The sequence below is a fragment of the Drosophila albomicans genome, unplaced genomic scaffold (genome assembly GCF_009650485.2).
Source record: "Drosophila albomicans strain 15112-1751.03 unplaced genomic scaffold, ASM965048v2 ctg28_pilon, whole genome shotgun sequence".
Taxonomy (NCBI): Eukaryota; Metazoa; Arthropoda; class Insecta; order Diptera; family Drosophilidae; genus Drosophila; species Drosophila albomicans.
Window position 1 is genome coordinate 1 of NW_026263665.1, and position 10,327 is coordinate 10,327.

The 10,327-nt window shown below is 36.7% G+C and overlaps 1 pseudogene; it reads left to right on the forward strand.

The window, feature by feature from the left end:
* The first annotated feature begins 977 nt into the window (after positions 1-977).
* LOC117565561 (venom dipeptidyl peptidase 4-like) lies at positions 978-9,866 on the forward strand (annotated as a pseudogene).
* Positions 9,867-10,327: the final 461 nt, after the last annotated feature.

Genomic DNA, 10,327 nt, shown 5'->3' on the forward strand with positions numbered 1-10,327 from the left:
GATATTTCATTCCATCCCTAGATTGTCTGATTGTTTTGCGAAAAAGGGAAGCAACTTCAGGTGGGTGCTAATATAAAATGAGACCATTCGTGGCTGCCTAAAAATAAAAGTTTCAAACTTGTTACTACATACACGGAATACTTTCTTTTGTTGTAACTGCCGCATATATAACAAACCTTGGCACTCGCATGACACGACAACTTTTATCATTTAATGTTGGGCGATGGAAGCCAAGCGACAACTTGATTTGAGGAGTCACCCCAAACTCAAAACCACCGTTAGATCCCCGGAGCTCCCAGATTGCATCTGTGGCAGTCTAGGAGGTGCTGGAAGTGAAGTCGAAAGAGAAAGCTCCCCCGGGCCTATTGGACGCCCAGCGAGAGGGACCGCCTCTATGAGATTTGGGCGGGACAACTGCGTGTTACCACGTAATGGAAAGAACACAATTTTTTCTTGGTTCAATGGTCTGAGAAGTGCGCGAAACGTTTTCCTCGGTTGGAGTGAAGCCCGAAGAGATTCACAAATGAAAGGTAACCAGACACGTGCTAAGTTTCGGTGAGTACTGTCAAAATGCATGAATAGCACTATATTTTATACTTATGTCTTTTTCTTCGTTGGCAGTCAGTAAAAGAGACAGCTTCAAAGTGATCCCTCGAGTTATTCCTCTGCGCTGGAGAAATATGACATAATCAATCGCATACTTAAGAACATACATAGGCCAAGAATGCTGAACGCTATTCACCCGATGTGTTGCTCAACAACGTGAATGTGTCCCCGCCGCGTGCAAGAGAACGCAACAGAAACAGCAAAGCCACACACAACAGCAACCAAAGGCCAATCATGGCTTAATTTGACCACTGAGTCAAACGGGCACATCTTTTACAAAACAGTAGCAACAGCAACAACAGCAACAGCCCATGCTCAAGTCAATAACAATAATAAATAACACAATGAGCTTCATACCGAACTGTTCACAGATCAGTACGACGATTATATAAAGCGCGAGTACGATCTGAGGCGATTACCGATCAATGCCATTTCGGAGCAATTGCAACAGTTATCACCAGCGGAGCCTGCACAATTACCGAACTCCAAACTCCCAGCAACGCAGCAGCAAACAACCAACAGCAACACTTTTAGTCTGGAGTATCCGAGTCAGTTGTTGTATATATTATGCCTGCAAGTGGGGATCTCGACCCAGCAGCAACCAGGCCACAGCAATATAAATAGCAACAGCCACTAGCAGCAGCAATAACGCCGCCTCTGTATCGTCTATTAATCATCAGCTATCACAGGCTGTCGCTTACATTAACAGCAGTTAATAATACCAATAAGCGTAGCACCAACAATAGCAACAGCAAAGACGAATTCAAGGCGGCGTTACTGCGGTGTGTATGCCAAATGCAACCTCCAGTTGGAGGTAGGAGCCGCAAAGCAATGCCATCAGCAAAACCCCACGGAAAACGGTGTCGACCGTTTGGCTCAAGCAATTCCCCCCGCTGCTGATCACTGGAGTACCGATATATATTGAAGAGTGCGTCGGAAGGAATCAACTGCTCTCTGGAGCAACGAAAATCTCACGACAACGCCTGGAATTGGAAAGAGCGAAGGTGGAGCTCATGCAAACTTTTTTCGGCCTAAATGCTTGGAGCAGCAAGCTCATATACCTAGCACGAGTCATGCAATTGCCATCCCTGCAATCAGCACTTGCAGTCGCCAATCGCTTGCCGCCTCCACAACAGTAGTCATTGTAATACATGTATCACCATACCAGTAATAATAGCGTGATTATGTCACTTAAAATAGCGATCGTAAGCCAAAATCAAAAGAAAATCGTTTCTAATTTCGATGTGTATGTAAAGCAGCAATTGAGAGAAGATTATGATCTTCGATGATTGCCGCCTTTACGTTTTCAATTGTTTAACGATCGTAATTAAATTATGTTGTAATCGAATACCATAAATATATAAACTCAATTTATACTACTAAGTATAATTCTAAATCACAATGTTTACATTTATGCATTCTCGTAAAAAAGCCGTCTACACTTAATATTACGTCTTTAATAACTAACACATCTGGAATAACTTATTTCAGGTAATCGAATTTGTACTATTTACCATAAATAAATTGATTATTAGGCAAAAATCGGGCATTAAATAAACTGTACAGCTTTTGATCGTAGTTTTGACTGCAGTGCCAAAAAGAATTCCATTAATGTTAGAAATATTCTCGAGGTCCATATACTCCTCATATCCCTTGTTATATTTATGTAAATATACTTTAAAAAATAGTTGTGGTTCATTCGCATAATTGTTCGGCTCTAGTAAGTGGACAATTATTGACCCATTAGATTAATTAATTCTATGAATGTATGTTTGAATATATAATTAAAGTCAGACAGATGTCACGCAAAAAAATTAAAGTAGAATTACGTTGCGTTTAGTTTCGTTTTTTTTGGGAAACATCGTTGAATGCATCAGACAACATATTCCGGAATTAATGCAAATCGAAAAGTGTGTCCTGCAATTAACCGATCTTTTTTATTGAAATCAATAAAATGCACTTACCTAATTGCATAATTAAAAATTTATTATCTAATTTGAATGGATGTAAGCAAGCGAATAATTCACAGACATACATTATATGTAAGTCTATTTCACAACAGCTGACAGTGATCGGACATGTACTCTAGTATTGGCAACAAATATTAAAATGTTTAATACAAGCCCGTAGAAAGGCATTATCAATTTCCGTATAAAAACTGGGATCTCAAAGACTATAAATATAATTTATATTTTTTTTCGATTTCACTTGTTATTTTTGTTACAGTATTTATTTTTTTTCCAGTTTTGTTGCAATCATATTAATATATTGTAGATGTTAATTAAGAATTTGTATGAAAACAAAAATAAACCGTAATGCAATATTCGAATTTTGAAGAGTTCGGTTTTAATAAGGTGTCTCACAGGCGAGCACACTCGACTGTAGCTTCTCAAATTGGTTTGTGTATTATATTAAAGATGAAACAAAACGATTGGTCCATATAATAATACATATGTTTGTATGTATTTCAGATTTTGTAAGAAGAAACTTTTGGTGATTTCCTACGATTGCTAATGCTTGGGCTAATCTCATTTAGTTAGTGCGGATTTTTAAACAGTGACTCAAGCTTTGTTTCAATTTTGAGTTCACGCAGGCGGGTAATCGGCGATGCAATTTGCTGATTATAATGATTGTGAATTTCAGTTTGTGTTTTGTTGTGGGCCTGTGCGGAACGGTGCTGTTTGTTGACATCTACTTGTGCTAACTTGTGGTTGGCTTAATCGTGTTCGAAGTTGCCCATTGTTTATAATTGACGAATAGTAGTGAAATCATGCTACTATATTAAGTTGTTACTGCTATTCGTAGTCAATTTTACCCTGGGAAACACACCTCGATCATAAAAATACAACCAACTACTGACCGTTTGATCAGTGCAGACACCTGGAACCTTAACAGATGCGATTTTTATGGCACTGCAGGTCTTCGTAGCTGTTAATGGCACATGGGGATAACAGGCAGTCATTGTTATTGGCAAGATCGGTCACAAGTTTTCGACTTGTGACATAAATGTATGAGGTGATCAGGTCGCAAAATCCCCTTGTCTGTGACTACCTCTCCACATGAATTTAAAATCCCAGCTAGGAACATTCTTATCAATGTGTTTTTCAAACTGTGTGAACTGAATGAACAATTTCATCTGTCATGCATTTGTATTTCAAAGATCAAACAGCTTTTGGATCATAATTACTATATATATATTATGTATTTAGAAAGTTTTTGGATATTTGTTGCAACTTATTTTCTTACGTTCTTCAGTCCGTAAGGTAATACGTATATTCATAAATATTGATTGAGAGGCTCTAAATATTGATAATCTAACAGATGTCATATACCACTTATAATCTTATCTTTAATGCGAGACTTATTACCTACAATTCATATATTTGTGTATGTCGGTTCTCCTTATCGGCTCAGAAAGTCAATGGTTTATAGTGTATACTTAGAGAAGAAATAGTTGAGGAGTACACTGAGAGGAAAGCGTGTTAAGTCAACCAAACAAATTTTAAGGAAAAGAAGATAGGGAACTAAGAACTGGTATAGCTGAATTGACTTTTTACATACATATGTATATGTATTCTTGTTTAGCAAAAACTCCGAGACGATAGACAATAGACAGTCATATATACTCAGAGACTATAAGAACATAATGCTATAATAATGTTTGTACGAAGATATGTTTGTTTTAGAGGTTTGCCACGCCCACTTTCCGCCATCGCAATCTAAAAAAATCGATATCTACAGTTTTTATGAGTCCTGATAATTGGTTGCAATCAGAAAAAAAATTTTTAGAAGTTATTGAGAAAAATGTTTAAATTGCAAAAACACGGCTGCTGCAGTCGGAATTTTAGTTGTTACGTATGGAATAGTTAAAGGTTTATATTAACGAAAATCTTTCCATGATTCGAATGAAAATGTACATGTATGTATGTAATGCATACATATGTATATATGTATGTTTATGTATTACGAGTATTATTAAAAGAGTCGACTTTAGCTTTTGTTTTTTTTTTTTTTATTTTAATTTTAAGCACCAGAAAACAAGCAGATGGTTTCTGGTAATATAATATTAGTTTTTAACTCTTTCGTAAAATAACTTTCTACCGGACAGCAAATGTATTGTAACAGGTATAAGGAGGCATCTCCGACCCTATAAAGTCATATGTATATTCTTGATCAGCATCAACAGGCCAAAACGATTCATGTCCGTCGTCTGTCTGGGTCTGTCCGTCTGTCCGTATGAAACACTGGATGGTGTATACGGATATTAATAACAATAGTAATTATGATTCCTGAAATTTTGGCTGCGATCAATAAAAATTGTGGAAGTTATTAAAGAAATATTTTGTATGAGCAAAATGCCTACTTAGGTTTTAGTTGCTTTGGCTGACAATCTGTATATTGTGCCGTCTATGGAATATACCAAATATACAATTTGGTATATTTTTAGTAATTTGTGAGTATTTTAGGTATATTTTAAAAATATACGGCAATATTTTTTTTATTCAAAATGGGTATCGGGTATCTTACAGTCGAGCACACTCGACTGTAGCTTTTTTGTTTAATTACATAATTGACTTTAAAGATTTCCTGTGTGCTCTTAGCGAAGAATGCTGATATATAATAATTATCAAAAAAAATGTAAGCATGAAATGGCATGCTTCTGAGTCTAAATCGATTATTGGCCCCACCTTGCCCCAAGTTAAGTTACTTTGTTTCGTTGCGGCACATGCGGTAATTGTCATTGAGGATTGTGTTGTAGGTGAAGATATATTTGTAGACTTCAATAGTATGTCCTTATTGGCATTTCAAAAATATATTGGTGAGCTTATTGGATCCTCTAAATGTGGAAACTTGGAATTTTATGAGGATGGTTCTACACAGAGCTGTTATGATATTCTTTCTTCACGTCTAAGGCTTTTGATAGTCTGCATGGTTTTGCATTTAGTGGATGTTTGCAGATTTTGATTCTGTGGGATTCCATTCTCGCCGTAAAAGCCTCTTCCCACGATACAATGTTCGATTTAATGCTCACGCGGAGAAGTATTGACTTCGATGTTATCATCGTTAAGAAGTTGCATTCCGTAGCATTAAAGAAGAAGAGCCATTGATTATGTTGGAAGTGTTTGTGAGATAGCAGATTAGCGGATGTAGTGCTTTCCTCTACCGATTTTTAAAGTAAAAAGCTGGTTTAACCCGAGGTGTTACGTAACTACAAATGAACTACATTTTTATACCCGCTACCCATAGGGTAGAAGGGTATTTATAACTTTGTGCCGGCAGGAAATATGTAACAAGTAGAAGGAGGCATCTCCGAACTATAAAATATATATATTCTTGATCAGCGTCACAGCCGAGACGATCTAGCTATGTCCGTCTGTCCGTCTGTGTGTCTGTCCGTCCGTCCGTCCCGTAAACACTCGAATCTCAGAGACTATAGAGATAGAGCGATTAATTCTTATTCGATGTATTGATGTAGTATATTCGGCCTATTTGAGAAAAAACCGAAAACTACTATTCTTATTATCATCAAACATGGGTATAGCGGGTATCTCACAGTCGAGTACACTCGGACTGTGCTTTCTACTTGTTATTCTGGATCTAACTGGCTCTATATGAACTCTTATAATATACACAAAGAACTCACATGAAGTAATGACGGCGAAGCGCTTGCAGTAGCAATCTATATGTAACATATTCGTTCATTAATGTAGATGGGATGCACTATAAATTCTCAGAGGCTTAGTTTCTGGTCAAGGTCCCAGCTGGACAGAGGTTCTGCTTTTTAATTTCTCTTAATTCCTCAAACTGGAGTTACATTCAGGCTCTTGGCTTTCGTACTGCTATGGGTCTTGGTACAACTTATAATAATCACTTGAGCCTTATCTCTCAATTATAGATTGCAGAATCGAGTGTATGGAGAAAAATAATTTAATTTTTTGGCTTCTCCATTTTAATATAGTTTGGTGTGGTTATATTTACCGCAGTTGTCAAATTTAGAAATTGGTGACCTACGCACTTACAACCTTCATGTGCGATCATGTTCAGTATGCACAGATCAAACTTACATAACAATAGTGCTATAATATACAGTATGCTATTATGTTATGTGCAGGATACGAATATATAATTTGATATTTTTTATTTGTAATGACTCTTTTAGGGTACACAATCGAGGTGTGGTCGCTAATATATTTAAATTAAAATTGACTTACGATAACCATTTATTGTTGTGTAAAAATTGCAATTTGAAGATATAATTACATAACATAAGTTATATAATAAAATAATTTGTAATTTTCGTACAATGCATCGAGGATTTCGCGCAGGCTTCTTAATCGTCTACAATTATAATACATGGATTTCTAAAAACTTATGTAAATAAATAAGAATAACGGTCAGGTCTCTTCAGTTATTAAATAGTCTAGAAACTAAGTGTTTGCGTTAAGCAGTAGCCGCTAAAACAACTTTGAGACAGCGTAATTGTGAAGAGATTGTAAATCGCATCGCGCTCTTAAATTTCCAGCCCATTTTATGCTATGATACTTTCGTTGGTCACTGCAGTTTGCTGCAGTGTTAATAATATAATTCGATCACTCACTATTGTTTAGCTCAACATTTAGCGAGCGAAGTTCAATTGTCTTTATTGATTTCCAATTAAAAACTAAAACTAAACTAAAACTGAAGTTTGATCGTGAGCCAAGCCACTCATTCGGCTGTGCAGATCGAATTTTGAAAAGCCGGTTCCTAGTGAGCTCTTCCTGAAATACTTTTAGTTTTAAGAAAGGAATTAACTTCGCAAGAATTTGCTGTTTTGCGCGTGTTTTTTTTGTATAATCAGATTATGAAAGAATGTTAACAAAAAATTTGCAAAATTAAATCAAGTATCTTATAAATAACGAGGAGAATTAATCTTAAGCTTCTTACTTCTTACTACTTGCAGATGAGGAATTCTATTATAACGGCAAGTGATAAATCTATTCACAAATTCAATGCTGCACACAAATACAGATACTATATTCGTGGACTCATCATTTCTGGTAAATTTTGATTTAAAAATTACTTATAAAATAGCTTATTAAATATATACGCTTAACATTACAGGAATCTTACAGTGGTGCTACCTTCACACTTTCGCAGGACTTTAGTAAAATTCTGGTGCGCTACAACTTGACCGAGAAGTTTCGCCATTCTTACGTAGCTCAGTACGAATATATGATATTGCAACAAATTCGTCTATTAAGATCCATAAGGGTGAGAAGCTGCAATATTGTGGTTGGTCACCACTAAAAGATCGACTTGCATATGTATACCTGAACAATGTGTACATACATTTTCAATGAGAATCTAGAGATCCCCATCACGGAAGATGGCACAGATGGCATTATCTATAAGGAGTCCCGGACTGGGTTTATGAGGAGGAAGTACTCAAGTAGCTGGTAGCGCTTTGTGGTGGTCGCCAGATGGCAGCAACTACTTTCTGTAGGATTCTTCGATGATACAAATGTGGGAAACCTTTAAATATTTTCTTACGGCGATGACTCTACTTCGTATTATCAATATCCACACGAAGAGGAGTTAAAGTATCCGAAAAACTGGCACACCTAATCCAATCGTATATCTGCGAGTTCTACGATCTTAGTAATGATGATCCCATTATGCGGTCGCATTAATGCTCCAATCGATATTGTTAGCAGCGATCACATTTTGCAGAATGTGGTTTGGTCGAATAACAGCCATTTACTTATCACTTGATGAACCGACGCCAGAATCTGGCATCGATCCAGAGCTGCAGCCACGATGGCAGCTGTGTTGAGGTTACGCGTATTGAGGAACAAAACGGGCTGGGTTACCATTAGTACACCCAAGTGTATAATGACGGTCTCAATGTTTGTTTAGCTATTCATAGACAACTGGTATCAAGTTTGGAACCTCAATCTACAAACGGGCGTAAAATAGCTGGAAATCTCGGGAAACTTCACTGTTCTCAATATCTATGGCTATGATGAAATAACGATAAGCTGTAAGTTTCCCAGTTTCACAATAATATGACAATGGAAGAATTGAAAAAACAACACCATCTCTTGCAGTTACTATCAGGCTACTCAACGGAATAATCCAGCTGTGTATCACGTGTACAGTAATGATGACTGCCTTAGCTGCAACCGCTATGATGTTGACAATGAAGAATGTAAATCAGCTAGCGCCACTTTTAGCAAATCCTTTTCTTTCTACACTCTCTCCTGTGTTGGACCCAATCCGATCTACACGAAAATCTATGAAGTTGCTAGTGACACAATGGTGAAGGATTGGGAGCTGAACAGCCAGTATAGAAGACATTGGAGGGCAAGCTGCGTCCTAGTTACTCATTTATTAACGTAGCTCTTGCCGATGGAAGCACGGCATTGCTAAGTTTGGCACTGCCACCAAATTTTTGATGAATCAAGAAGTACCCAATGATTGTTGTAGTCTATGGAGGGCCCAATTCAGTGCGAGTAACGAACTCATTTTACTGTGGGTTATGAGGCCTTTTGTAACAACCATAAAGAGATACCATTTACGCTTATATTAGACGGCCGTGGGTACCGGAAACAAAGCAAGGATCTATTTGTTTTCTGTCAATAATGACTTGGGCGATTATGAGGTCGAAGATCAATTGTATGTCACAAGTGGTTGCAAGATAACTTAGTTTTTCATAGATCCAAACCGCACAGGGATTTGGGGATGGAGCTATGGTGGTTATATGACAGCCAAAACTATTGAAAAAAGACGATTCTCGCGTCTTCCAATGTGGTGTTTCAGTGGCGCCTGTGACTTCGTGGCTATACTACGGTATTTGCTTGCAATTACGAATCAAACAAATTTAATTCAAATTTCTAATCCTATTATATGAATAGATACCATCTATACGGAGCGTTATATGGACTACCCACCTTGGAGGTATAATGCGCAAAAGTATAATGAGAGTAACGCCTTCCATCATTTGGAGAACTTCAAGACCCATGATTTCTGCTGGTTCATGGCTCTGGTGATGATAATGTCCATTATCGCATTCACTGCTATTAGCCAAAACTTCTTCAAAAAGCTGACATTCTAATTCTGATGAGCAGGTGTGATTGGAAAGTATTGTTTATGTGAAAAAATGTATTAAAACTTTTTGTTTTTGCACAGACTTACGACCGATGAGAACCACAGTATAGAGCAATGCGCTGCCACATTTGTATAATACCATTGACAACTTGCTCGCTGGATCAAGTGTCTAAACTACAGCGTAACTGAATGTATAACCTTTGCAAAAAAATGTCTCTTAATAATCTTATTTGCTTATTAAAATGATATGCATCGCACCAATAATCACAATTTGGAGTGAATAGAGATAGGGGGTAGTTTCGGCCACTGGTTTTAATTATTTTAAGAAAATAAGTTAAAGCGTCGAAACCGAAATCTTTTCGAAATAGTCTGTAATAACTAAAGTCATTATGATTGTTGAAAATTTTTGTTGCGATCAGATAAAAATTGTGGAAATTATTTAAGAATTAATTTGATATGGTAATCAATGGCTGTTGGACTTGGGTATTAGTTTCATTGGCTGACAATCTGGCATATTTTTGTATATAGTATATCGATATCGATATAGCAAACATAGGATTTCCTGTTTTTTAATATTTTTCAGTAATAACTCAAAACAAAATTAAAATTTTTTTGGAAATCTAACGGTATTTTC